Raw genomic sequence first — 14,661 nt, 5'->3', positions numbered from 1 at the left:
AAGCAGCACTGGCATGGATAGGCAGTACTGGTTGGCACTGATTGGCAGTACTGGTTGGCACTGATTGGCAGCATTGGTTGGCACTGATTGGCAGCACTGGTTTGCACTGATAGACAGCACTGGTTGGCACTGATAGGCAGAATTAGTTGGCACTGATAAGCAGTACTGGCATGGATAGGCAGTACTGGTTGGCACTGATAAGCAACATTGGTTGGCACTGAGGAACAGCACTGGCACTGATAGGCAGCATTGGTTGGTGCGGATAAGCAGCACTGGCACTGATAGGCAGCATTGGTTGGTGCGGATAAGCAGCACTGGCACTGATAGGCAGCATTGGTTGGCACTGATAGGCAGCACTAGTTTGCACTGGTTGGCACTGATAGGCAGAATTGGTTGGCACTGATAAGCAGCACTGGCACGGATAGGCAGTACTGGTTGGCACTGATTGGCATCATTGGTTGGCACTGGCAGCATTGGTTGGCACTGATTGGCAGCATTGGTTGGCACTGATAGGGGAGAGGGGGAGTTTCACATTCAGGAGATCGTGAGAATTGCCAGAGCTGTTCAGTGTATGAAACTGTCAGATGATGACACCGCATGCATGGAGAGATACCAGCTGTTAAAAGTCAACGGTGATGTTGGTGGTGGGCGGGACTGAACAGTTACCAAACAGCAGCCAATAGGATGGGTCTGGGCGGGCACTACATTTCTCTGGCTCCGCCCTCTCTCTGAAGCAGCCCAATCATTGGCTGGTGTTGGCGCTTGGTCCCGCCCACCCCGACATCACGGCTGAGTTGTGATGACTTACAACTGAGCCGCGATATCGTGGGTGGGCGGGACCAAGTGCTATAAACACCAGCCAATGTTTGAGCTGCTTTAGAGAGGGGGCGGGACCCCATCCCATTGGCCTGTGTTTGATGGCCGTTCAGTCCCGCCCACCCCCGACATCACCCTGACATTAAGACAGCTGGTCTCACTTCCTGCATGCAGTGTCATTATCTGACAGTTTCATACACTGATCAGCTCTGGCAATTCTCACGCTCTGCTGCCTGTGAAACTGTTTCACAGGCAGCGCGGGCCACACACTCTCTTAGATGCAGCATTTTGGGGAAAATCTCTGGAGACAGCACAGGGTGATTAGGGTGTGCCCAGGCACACCTGGCATACCCTGTGCGCACGCCTATGAGTACTGGATATCACAAAGCTATAGTAGCACAGTATAGTACACTATCCAACTCTCTCTACCTATTAGAAATGTCAGCTGTACTCACTCTCACTAAACTCCCACATAATGTCGAGGACTGCTGGTTAACTATTTTCTGCCATTTATTTTACTATTCTCCCTGCTTTTATTTGGATCAGATTCTGCCTCCATTTTCTCCCCATTGTTCATAATCATCTACATTATGATGTCTCTTCCCATTGTTTAGTTAGCTTATGCTCTGCCTTCTCCAGGTGTTCTCCTGTTCTGCTTTCTCTTACTCTTCTAGTGTTTTATGGTCAGATATCTTTCAGCTGTCCCCTTCACCCTCTGCTGGTCAGCTCTCCTCTCCACCCCTGCCATGATCAGGATCTATGAATGGGGTGAAGTCAGTGGATGGGAAGGTATGTGACAGTGGTATGGGAGATGAGTGTCAGGGAGGTGCTCTGGCTGGAGGGTAAGGTGTGTGGGTGATAGGGAAAGCCCAGAACTTAAGGACTTTCAATAACGTTGACTGCTGAAGCCAAAATATAGATGATGTATTTAATACACAAGCCCATAGTTTTAGATATAGGCAGGGAGAACAATACAGCAAGTACAGGGTAACATTCAATATGATTGTTCTGACTGAAGCTGGGACCTAACAAGCTTTTATACTCTATACATAGCTGCGGGCTACCTTGTAAGTCTCTTTGAAGTCTTGATTAACTTGTTGGTTATTTACATTGTTAAACAGATGGTCAATTACATAGTTACATGGCTACACAGCTAGTAAGGTTGAACAAAAACACCAGTCCATTCACTATTTCTGGTTAATCAGAATACATGGTTTTGGCTACTCATAACTAAATGTTTTGATAAATAAATAGCTATTCCATTTACCCTATCAGTGGGGAAACTAGGAAAGAGGGCAAAGGGGAACATGGCATGCACTGGTTTCCATCCCTTTCCAAGTGACCTCCTGATATTGTAGGGAAACAAAAATAATCACTTTTCACAGGTTTACAAAGCATGTTAGTGTCTAAGGAGAGCAGGTGCAGCAGAATGGAGCTTGTCATTGCTCCCCATGTAAGGCTGAATCACAAAGGCTGGTGATGCCAATATTCTAATGAAGCATTATTGTGCCCCCCCCCCCCTTACTGACATGTCAAACACTAGAGATGGGTTTAGTTGTATAGAGTTCTACCTTATTTATTACCCCTGATCAGCTCCTCTTTAATCCTCAGATCATCTCACTTCCTTCCCCATCAGTCTACTGATGTTCAATGCACCCTCCCACAACTCCACTGATGGTCACTGCACATGGCCATTTCTCTGCTGATGGCTATTAAACCCACCCTCATTTCCACTGATAGCCACTGCATCCATCCAGTTCTCCACCGATGGCCAGTGTACCCCCCTACCCACTTCTCCACTTATGGCCACTGCACCCACCTACATATCCACTGATGGCCACTGTACCTACCAACCTCTCCATTGATGACAACTGTACTAACCCACTTTGCCACTGATGGCCACTGCACCCTTTCACTTCGCCACTGATGGCCACTGCACCCTTTCACTTCGCCACTGATGGCCACTGCACCCACCCACTTCTCCATGGATGGCCACTAAACCCACCAACTTTGCCATTGATGACCACTATACTTATCAACTTCTCCAATAATGAAAACTGTATTAACCCATTTATCCACTGATGGCCACTGCACCCACCCACTTCTCCACTGATGACCACGGCACCCACCCACTTCTCCACTGATGACCACTGCACCTTACTCTTCTCCACTGATGACCACTGCACCTGCCCACTTCTCCACTGATGGCCACTCTGCCCACCACCATTGGTGACCACTGTACTTTCCAGCTTCTCCAGTAATGACCACTGTACTAACCCACTTCTCAACTGGTGGCCACTGCAACTACCCACTTCATTACTGATGGCCACTGCACCTAACCACTTCATTACTGATGGCCACTGCACCTACCCACTTTCTATAGAAACGATATAATACTTTGTTGATAACAAAAATCCAGAGCCAGGATAACATTTTTTTGCCCATCCAATTTTTATCCATCCTGTTGACCACTTAAGGACCGAGCATATTTTTGACACTTGATGCTTACAAATTAAAATCATTTTATTTGCTAGAAAATTACTTAGAACCCCCAAACATTATATATATTTTTTCAGACACCCTAGAGAATTAAATGGAGATCGTTGCAGTACTTTATGTCACACCGTATTTGCTGTATTTGCCCAGCGGTCTTACAAATGCATTTTTTTGGGGAAAAAAATACACTTGTTGAGTTAAAAAATAAGAAACCTGTAAAGTTAGCCCATTTTTTTTCTATATTGGGAAAGATAATGTTACGCTGAGTAAATTGATACCCAACATGTCATGCTTCAAAATTGCGCCTGTTCGTGGAATGGCACTTAAAAATCTCCATAGGCGACATTTAAAAATTTCTACAGTTTACCAGTTTAGAGGTACAAAGGAGGTTTTGCGCTAGAATTATTGCTATAACAATCGCACATACCTCACATGTGTGATTTGAACACCGTTTACATATGTGGGCGTGACTTATGCATTTGCTTCTGCGCGCAAGCTTGGAGGGACAGGGGGCTTTAAATTATTATTATTGTTATTATTATTTATTTTTATTTTTATTTTTTTTTACACTGTTACTTAAAAAAATGTAATTGCCTTTATTCCTATTAAAAGGAATGTAAACATCCCTTGCAATAGAAATAAGCAGGACAGGTCCTCTTTAATACGAGATCTGGGGACCTCAGATCTCACATCTACACAAAAATGCATTAAAAAAAAGAAATGTCTTTTTTTTTTCTTAAAAAAAAAAGGGCCCTTTAAGGCTAGAGGGCGGAAGTGATGTTTAACATCGCTCCAGTCCTCCAAGGGCATAGAGCCCAGTGGGGTCCATTATACCCCCCCTCGACTTCAGATCCTCAGAGTTCTTTGCCATGAGGTACCATGTTGAACTTCCAGTGACCAGTATAAGAGAGTGAGAGCGATAACACAAAATTTAACACACCTGCTCCCCATTCACACCTGAGACCTTATAACACTAAAGAGTCACATGACACCGGGGAGGGAAAATGGCTAATTGGGCCTAATTTGGACATTTTCACTTAGGGGTGTACTCACTTATGTTTCCAGCGGTTTAGACATTAAGGGCTGTGTGTTGAGTCATTTTGAGGGGACATTAAATTTACACTTGTATACAAGCTGTACACTCACTACTTTACATTGTAGAAAAGTGTCATTTCTTCAGTGTTGTCACATGAAAAGATAGAAGCAAATATTTACAAAAATTTGAGGGGTGTACTCACTTTTGTGAGATACTGTAAGAAATAATTTAAACAAATAAGATAAAATATTTCATATATTAGTAAATCCCCCTTGTTTTCCCCAGGTAGTGGATGAAATCTCTGGATTATCTTACCTGTTATAAGAGAGCTGAGATCCAATCCCGCTATACTCCCAGTCTGCAGCGTTCAGCTCTTCAGGAAGGAAATGAATTCCTTCCTCGCTCTTCCCGTTATATGAACAATCGCAAATTCTTCACTGACTTTCACTTTCATTTCTTTCATTTAACTCCTTTGTTTTCTCGCAGTGGTCTCTTCAGAGAAATCATGTGTTGTATGTATAATAACATATTGAAAGTCATTCAGTCTAAACCTAAAGTCCAGACAAACAGTTCATTTGCTCAGTTAAGTGTATTTCATCTGTGTTCTGAGCAGAGATGACTCTTTAATTAGGCAAACTAGGCGGCCGCCTAATTTGCCTTGGACAGTGGGACTCGGGAGTGGAAGGAAGGAAGTTTCCCCTGGTCAGTGTGCCCAAGCAAGCCGGTGGGGTGAGCGGGTGGGCGGGCGCTGCACACAGACTGACGCCGCTGCGCCGCCTTTCTGAGCTGATGAGCTTCCGCAGACAAGGTAGATGACATCATCTCGGCGACCGAGTTGGCTGCATCCAAAAGCAGGCTCCACCACCGTGGCGCTGTCCTCCTAGCCTTTCCCCCAAAGTCGCTGGCCCCAGTGCATGGCGGGAGTTGTAGTTCACAGCACAGACATACAGACTTGGCCTTCTGGTGCCTGTGCTCTGCAGAGACTACAACTCCCAGATTGCACTGCAGGGAGCTCAAAGAGAACGTCACTTGTCGCCAGCTTCTCCTGCTGCCTTTAGTAGGGGACCGAGGAGCAGGTACAAACATCTTACTACATGCTGTCTGTACAGTACCCTTTTCTTTGGTCTCATGGTCTTTACCCTGTCTGTACCCAGTACCCTGTCTGTCTCATGGTCTGTACCCAGTATCCTATCTGTCTCATGGTCTGCACCCAGTACTCTGTCTGTCTCATGGTCTGTACCCAGTACCCTGTCTGTCTCATGGTCTGTACCCAGTACCCTGTCTGTCTCATGGTCTGTACCCAGTACCCTGTCTGTCTCATGGTCTGTACCCAGTATCCTGTCTGTCTCATGGTCTGTACCCAGTACCCTGTCTGTCTCATGGTCTGTACCCAGTACTCTGTTTGTCTCATGGTCTGTACCCAGTACCCTGTCTGTCTCATGGTCTGTACCCAGTACCCTGTCTGTCTCATGGTCTGTACCCAGTATCCTGTCTGTCTCATGGTCTGTACCCAGTACCCTGTCTGTCTCATGGTCTGTACCCAGTACTCTGTTTGTCTCATGGTCTGTACCCAGTACCCTGTCTGTCTCATGGTCTGTACCCAGTACCCTGTCTGTCTCATGGTCTGTACCCAGTACCCTGTCTGTCTCATGGTCTGTGCCCAGTACCCTGTCTGTCTCATGGTCTGTACCCAGTACCCTGTCTGTCTCATGGTCTGTACCCAGTACCCTGTCTGTCTATGGTCTGTACCCAGTACCCTGTCTGTCTCATGGTCTGTACCCAGTACCCTGTCTGTCTACGGTCTCATGATCTGTACCCAGTACCCTGTCTGTCTCATGGTCTGTACCCAGTACCCTGTCTGTCTCATGGTCTGTACCCAGTACCCTGACTGTCTACGGTCTAATGGTCTGTACCCAGTACCCTGTCTGTCTGCGGTCTCATGGTCTGTACCCTGTCTGTCTATGGTCTCATGGTCTGTACCCTGTCTGTCTCATGGTCTATACCCAGTACCCTGTCTGTCTACAGTCTCATGGTCTGTACCCAGTACCCTGTCTGTCTCATGGTCTGTACCCAGTACCCTGTCTGTCTACGGTCTCATGGTCTGTATCCTGTCTGTCTATCGTCTCATGATCTGTACCCTGTCTGTCTCATGGTCTGTACCCTGTCTGTCTCATGGTCTGTACCCAGTACCCTGTCTGTCTACGGTCTCATGGTCTGTATCCTGTCTGTCTATCGTCTCATGATCTGTACCCTGTCTGTCTCATGGTCTGTACCCTGTCTGTCTAATGGTCTGTACCCTGTCTGTCTATGATCTCATGGTCTGTACCCTGTCTGTCTCATGGTCTCTACCCTGTATTAGTCCTGTGTCTTGGTCTAGGCCCAGGCCTAGGGCGGCACTTTGCAGGGGCTTGCTGTATGTAGCGCCGCACTTGAAAAAATATATAGGCGTACTTGGCCATGGGGACTGGCGCCACCATAAGCGGCCTGTGACTCTCCAGACCGGCTGCACGTAATTTGCCCCCTGGCAACATTTGATGGGGCACAGTGGTGGCATTTGATGGGGCACAGTGGGGGCATTTGATGGGGCACCGTGGGGGCATTTGATGGGGCACAGTGGTGGCATTTGATGGGTGCAGTAGTCATGTTTGTTTGGCACAGTGGCTGCATTTGATGGGCACAGTGGCAGTATTTGATGGGCACAGTGAGGCTGCATTTGATTGGTCACAGTGGCGGTGTTTGATGGACGCAGTGGCGGCGTTTGGGCGCAGTAGCGGTGTTTGCTGGGCACAGTGGCTGCATCTGCTGGGCACAGTGGCAGTATTTGATGGGCACAGTGAGGCTGCATTTGATGGGGCACAGTGGCGGAGTTTGCTGGGCACAGTGGCTGCATTTGATGGGCACAGTGGCTGCGTTTGATGGGCACAGTGGCTGCGTTTGATGGGCACAGTGGCTGCGTTTGATGGTACTGTACATTGAGGCTGCAATTGATGTTTTTTTCTCAGAATTTTTCAGTTTTTTTGAGCCCCTCCAAAAATTTTGAGCACCAGCCGCCACTGGATGGGATCATCATTGTGCCGATTCTCCTTACTCGTCGAATGACAGGCTGAGGGCATGTACATTCCAGTGTGGGCTTTGAGGAAGGCCGTTGAATGAGGCTGGCTGTCATTCAAACTGGAGGGCCTATTAAATTTAAATGGGCTTTTTTTATTTATCTTGCTGCAGTTCTACTTTCAAAATGAACGCCAGGGAAACAGCTATTCACACACATATGTGATATTTTTCATCTACCAAAAGATTTATAATTCTTTGCACCCATTTTTGTGATTCATATTCCTCTGCTAGACAGTACAGCCAGAATGGTGCACCACCTTCTCTATTACAGGTAACTAATACAGCAGTGTTATTTACCCTCTCCCTAAACCTGCTGATAATGAAGAAGCATTACAGTGATAAGTTATCAATTATGCTTATTCTGTTGTTTTCCCCTATCAGCATCCTGTATCATGTCTGTGCAGTCTCTGCTCATTTCCTGTATCATTGTCTGCACAGTCTCTGACTATTTCCTGTATGATTGTCCGCACACAGTCTCTGACCATCTCCTGCATCTTTGTGGCGTGATTGTCTGCCAGCACCCTGTCTGTGGCTCCATTTTTATCGTGTTAGCCAGGTAAGGTAAGGGCTTGCTTGTCATTACCATAATAAAACCATCTCCTGTATCATTGTCCGCACAGTCTCTGACCATCGCCTGTATCATTGTCCACACACAGTCTCTGACCATCGCCTGTATCATTGTCCACACACAGTCTCTGACCATCGCCTGTATCATTGTCCGCACACAGTCTCTGACCAACTCCTGTATCATTGTCCGAGTACAGTCTCTGACCGTCTCCTGTATTATTGTCTGCACAGTCTCTGACTGTCTTCTGTATCATTGTTTGCACAGTGTCTGACCATCTCCTGCATCTTTGTGGCGTGATTGTCTGTCAGCACCCTGTCTGTGGTTCCAACGTTTGTTACCGTGTTAGCCAGGTAAGAGTTTACTTGTCATTACCATAATAAAACCATCTCCTGTATCATTGTCCGCACAGTCTCTGACCATCGCCTGTATCATTGTCCACACAGTCTCTGACCATCTCCTGTATCATTGTCCGCACAGTCTCTGATCATCGCCTGTATCATTGTCCGCACAGTCTCTGACCATCTCCTGTATCATTGTCCGCACACAATCTCTGACCATCTCCTGTATCATTGTCCACACACAGTCTCTGACCATCTCCTGTATCATTTTCCACACACAGTCTCTGACCATCGCCTATATCATTGTTCGCACAGTCTCTGACCATCTCCTGTATCATTGTCCGCACAGTCTCTGACCATCGCCTGTATCATTGTCCGCACAGTCTCTGACCATCTCCTGTATCATTGTCCGCACACAATCTCTGACCATCTCCTGTATCATTGTCCACACACAGTCTCTGACCATCTCCTGTATCATTGTCCACACACAGTCTCTGACCATCTCCTGTATCATTGTCCACACACAGTCTCTGACCGTCTCCTGTATTATTGTCTGCACAGTCTCTGACCATCTTCTGTATCATTGTTTGCACAGTGTCTGACCATCTCCTGTATCATTTTCCGCACAGTCTCTGACCATCTCCTTCATCTTTGTGGCGTGATTGTCTGTCAGCACCCTGTCTGTGGCTCCAACGTTTGTTACCGTGTTAGCCAGGTAAAAATTTGCTTGTCATTACCATAATAAAACCATCTCCTGTATCATTGTCTGCACAGTCTCTGACCATCTCCTGTATCATTGTCCACACAGTCTCTGACCATTGCCTGTATCATTGTCTGCACACAGTCTCTGACCATCTCCTGTATCATTGTCCGCACAGTCTCTGACCATCTCCTGTCTCATAGCCAGGCAGTCTCTGACCATCTCTTGTTTCATGGATGTGAGGTCTGTGACTGTGTTTCTTAGCTGGATTGGACTGTCCCTCAGGTGGCTTGGGCTGTCCCTTAGCTGGGTTGCGCTGTCCCTCAGCTCGGTTGCACTGTCCCTCAGCTAGGTTGGCCTGTTCCTCAGCTGGATAGGCCTGTCCCTCAGCTGGATCGGACTGTTCCTTAGCTGGGCTGTCTCTTATCTGGGACTATCCCTCAGCTGGGTTGGACCATCCCTTAGCTGGGTCGGACTGTCCTTTATCTGGGACTGTCCTTTATCTAAGACTGTCCCTTATCTGGGACTGTCTCTTTGGTGGATTGGATTGTCACAGTCCTATAACTGGATTGAACTGTCACACTCCCATAGCTGGATTGGACTGTCCCTCAGCTGGGTTTGACTGTCCCACAGATTGGACTACCTCTTAACTGGATTGGAATGCCACTTAGCTTTTTGTCAGATATACACTCAAAAACTCATTATACAAGTACACTTGTTAATCAGTGTATTTGTTTGCTTATAAAAGGCGTAACAACAGAAGGGAAATGATTTAGCATGAAAACATTCTGACCAATTGAGAGACCAGAAGCAGAAACCACTTTGATCAATTCAATTCTGTTCCTGCATTGGTCTTTTTAACGTTTTGTTTATTTTGTTCTAAAATTGTGTGTGTTACTACACTGTGTGTAATTACTAGATTAGCAGAATTCACATTAGTTTTCCATAATTTTAAAACAAATATGCATAAAAGTGGAAGAGAATGTGACAAAGGGTGAAAATTTGAATCTGGTCACCAAAAAAGAAAAAAGAATATTGCTTTTGAGGAATGCAAACAAGAATTGCGTGGCTCTATGCATACGCTTTTTAATAGTAAGATAAGTACAAGCGAAGAGGTGCCTGAGTGTGAACATGAGACGATGGAATCAGTTTTGACTGAAAGAGAAGATGATTCACAGCCAAGCACTTCTGCTGAATCTGAATCGTATACCATTTTGTGTAGCACAGAAGAAGTAATTCGAGAAAAGCCTCATGTTTCAGGTTCTGAGCAACCAGAGACTACATATCAGCCTCTAGGTTATGATCCTGGAGAATGGACTTTCCCAGTGGAAGATAAAGACAGAATCTGTTATATTCAGAAAGGACCAGTAATGGCCCGTGCACACGATCAGAAATTCTGCCAGCAAAAGTCGGATGTTAGCTTTTGGTCAGAAATTCCGACCATGTGTATGCTCTATCGGACTTTTGCTGGCAGAATTCCAGCCAGCAAAATATTGAGAGCAGGTTCTCTATTTTTCAGTCGTAAAAAGTTCCTATCCGAAAATGTGTTTGTCTGTATGCAATTCGGATGCGCAAAGAATCGCGCATGCTCGGAAACAATTCGACGCATGCTCGGAAGCATTGAACTTCATTTTCTCAGCTCATCGTAGTGTTGTACCTCACCGCGTTCTTGACGGTCGAAAGTTCAGAGAACTTTTGTGTGACTGTGTGTATGCAAGGTAAGCTTGAGCGGAATTTCGTTGGAAAAACCATCCAAGTGACAGAATTTCTGATCGTGTGTATGGGGCATTAGGGAAGAAAAGGTAACTTTTCCATTAGACAGTGGAAAAAGACATTTTTCTAACTTTCATTACACCAGGGTTCTAAGCAACAAGGAAACACAAGATAGGCGCTGGTTAGTTTATTCCAGAAGCAAGGACTGTGTTTTCTGTTTTGCCTGTCGTTTATTCTCACCATTACAGAGCGCTTTAGTGTCTGATGGCTGCAATGACTGGAAGAACCTGAGCAATCGACTTGGTCTTCATGAAAACAGTTCTGACCACTTAGAGAACATCATCACTTGGATGGAAACTGAGAAGAGATTTAGATGTGGGAAAACTATTGATGCGTCGGTGCAAAAGCAGATACTCCTGGAAAAGCAACGTTGGCGTGAAATTCTGGAAAGGCTTATAGCCACTGTTCAATTCTTATCATGCCATAACTTACCATTTCGAGGGCACAGAGATCATTTAGAGGAAGAGAATAGTGGTAATTTTATTGATCTGATAAAGCTTTGTTCAAGGTTTGATCCTGTTCTTTGTCAACACTTGCAACAAATTGAAGAGAAACGTATTCACAACCATTACTTGGGAAAAAACATAGAAAATGAACTAATTTCATTGATGGCCAAACTTGTCAAACGAAAAGATTCTTCAAGCAAAATATTATTCCATAATTCTTGACTGCACTAGGGATGTGAGCCACGTTGAACAGATGACTGTGGTATTACGACATGTTGATGAAAAATCAGGAGATGTTGAAGAGCATTTTATTGGATTTTTACCAGTTGACAAAACGACAGCTGAAGAGTTAACTAAAACCATACTGCTGGAAATTGAGGAATCAGGTCTGGACATCAAAAATTGCCGTGGTCAAGGATATGACAATGGAGCAAACATGCGAGGGGAGAAAAGTGGTTTAAAAACTAGGATATTAAATATCAATCCTTTAGCTTTTTTACACCCTGTGGTTGTCATAGTTGGAATTTGGTTCTGGGTGATGCAGCAGCATCTTGTGCAAAAGCCAAATAATTTTTTGGGGTTTTGCAAAGACTTTACACATTATTTTCTGGCTCATCCAATAGATGAGCAATTTTAAAAGAGAAGGTAAATATTACCCTCAAGCCAATGTCAGAAACCAGATGGGAGTGCAGAGTTGAGAGTGTAAAGGCTGTTCATTACCAACTAAAAGAAATCGCTGAGTGCCTGGAAGAGATGACACAGAAGAATGCTGATCCTGCTTTCTGTAGTGAATATAATTCACTAAAAGAAGAAATTTTGTCATACGAGTTTGTTCTGTCATTGATTGTATGGTATGAGATTTTATTAAAAATCAACCTTATCAGCAAGGTGTGGCAAAAGTTTTATATGCAGCTGGACACTGCAGTAAAACATTTGGAGGCATTCCTGTGCTGGCTGAAGGAATATCGACAAAATGGTTTTAATTCTGCCAGTGTTACTGCCAGGGAAATTGCTGAAGAAATGGACATTCCAAGGGAATTTCGACAGTTCAGGACACGCAGGACCAAAAGAATGTTTGATTATGAGTGTCCAGATGAAGGAATTGTAAACCCTGCAGACAGGTTTAGAGCAGAATATTTCAATGTTATTGCCGACAAGATTCATGCTAGTGCTGAGCCTCGCTTTGAAGGTGTAAAAAGCCATGTCAGCAATTTTGGATATTTATTTGATATCTCCTCTTTATACATGAAATCTGAAAAAAAGACCTATTACAAAACTGCAAAGAACTTGAAGCCCTACTTACTTTACCCAATTCTTCTGATTCTGACATAAGAGGTCTGGAATTGTATGAAGAGCTACGAATGTGTATGTGTACTGTACCTCCAAAATTGGATATGTCCGGTTCCTTGAAATACCTCATTGATAACAATTTAACTGACATTTATCCAAACATCTATGTTGCATTAAGAGTCATCTTAACAATTCCAGTTACTGTTGCATCAGCTGAGAGGAGCTTTTCAAAACTAAAATGAATAAAAACATACTTAAGATCAACTATGAGCCAAGAGAGATTATCTGCCTTAGCAGTTTTGTCCATTGAACGTGATCTGGATTCAAAATGAAATTATTCATCTGTGATAGATGAATTTAGTGCAAAATGTAGGAGAATGTTTTGAAACTCCAACTTTTGCTAAATTAAACTTATGAGACTGTTCTGATACTGAAACATTAAAAAAGTTTACTACTGTTAAAACTTCCCAGGAGGTTTGTGTATGAGCCTCAACTATAGTTAGCACATCTATTGTGGTATTGTATAAATATTATTGTATTTTGAAACAAAGGTTTTTTTTTTGGTTTTGGTTGGCTTTCAGTAAGTGACTGAGAAAGGACCCTGGCATAAGTCTATGCTAACAGGACACCCTTACACCAGGCTGTTTTTCTGCAGGCACCCTAAACAGACACCTGTTCAGAATTGACAGGCATTTGTTGGAGCAGCACAATGGTAGTTGCAGATCAAACAGAAGCAGCTTTCTTGGCTGTAATGGATAGGAGAGTTTAATTCCACTTTAAGGCTGTCAGCAGATTGGCCTCTACAAACTCGGCAGTGTCTAATGGAATGAATGGAGAGCAACTAAGCATGTGCAAAGCGGGGTGAGAGAGTGTACTACTAAATTTTAAACAGTCTAGACACTTATTTGTAAAAAAAAAAATTCATAGCTATACCTGCAAAAGGGGCCTGAAGGGATCTAGCAGGACTTAATTTTCTAACTAAAGTTCCAATTTAATTTTTTTTTATTGAAGTTTTTCTGAAGAATGCAAGAAACTTATTTTATGTTACTTGAAAAAATATTGCACTTTATACCTCTTATGTTCCAAGAACTACTGAGCAAATATGCAAAGTGACATATTTATCTGTTTTTATGTTTTACATTTTTGTAAAAAAAATCACTTGTTGCATGCTTGTTGTTACATTAAACAGGTTATGTGCAAGATTATGTTGTAAAATAACTTTTTTTTTGTTTTATACTTTTATTTTTTTAATTTTTATACATTTATTTCACATTTAGGAGACAGCAGCGAGGATAATGAGTAGGCAGCTGCACAATTTGATCTATATGTGTGTGCATGTAATAGATATATATATATATATATATATATATATATATATATATATATATATATATATATATATATATCCTGTGTTTAATGATATTTAATTAAAGAATTGGTCAGAGAAATGTATAGAAACTGTGAATTCGCAGTTCATAGGATTTAAGGCTGTTAATATATGCATTTATACAGTTTTTTTTTATCTCAATTAACGTGCGGTCCTTCTAGGTATGATACCCTCCCTATACTTAGTAGACCACCACTGCGCCTCTGGAAATCAACCTAGATTATGACTATCCTCAGTTGGTACTTTTCTATCTATAGCTGCCACTTTAGTGAATATAAACCATAACAAATAATTTCAAATCTTGTGACGTGCTAGTGGTGTCCTACACCCACGTGAAGAATCAAAAATTGTGGCGCTATCCAAAACACACTTGTGTTAACGCTGTATCCAGTGTACAAAACTAATCTAGTGAACCCATTATTTCAGGTGTAAAATAAAAAATCAAAAATGAATACTAAATAAATCAAATAAATACATCAAATAACTAACATACCAACAGTGACTTAGTGTTGATAATAACAAATTATATATGTGACACCTTCCTTAGATAATAAAAATATATATAAATAACTTAATATAAATCGCTAGCACCTTGCACATTAACAATGTGACTGATAAATAAAGTCTGTGGAAGATACACACATATGTGTGAAAAAAAGTCTGTGATAGTGGTTTAGTAAAGAGCAACAATTGTGCCACA

The 14,661-nt window shown here is 43.3% G+C and overlaps 1 protein-coding gene across 1 annotated transcript in view; it reads right to left on the bottom strand.

The window, feature by feature from the left end:
* LOC141148388 (up-regulator of cell proliferation-like) overlaps positions 1-4,729 on the bottom strand; it is a 79,436-nt gene extending 74,707 nt beyond the window's left edge. The window contains exon 1 of the mRNA XM_073635834.1: positions 4,664-4,729. The gene's annotated coding sequence lies outside the window, so the exon portion shown is untranslated. The remainder of the gene's footprint in view (positions 1-4,663) is intronic.
* Positions 4,730-14,661: the final 9,932 nt, after the last annotated feature.

Source organism: Aquarana catesbeiana, linkage group LG06, assembly GCF_042186555.1.
Source record: "Aquarana catesbeiana isolate 2022-GZ linkage group LG06, ASM4218655v1, whole genome shotgun sequence".
Lineage (NCBI taxonomy): Eukaryota > Metazoa > Chordata > Amphibia > Anura > Ranidae > Aquarana > Aquarana catesbeiana.
The sequence above is the reverse complement of the archived record's forward strand: the minus strand, read 5'-3'. Positions and strand labels throughout refer to the sequence as shown.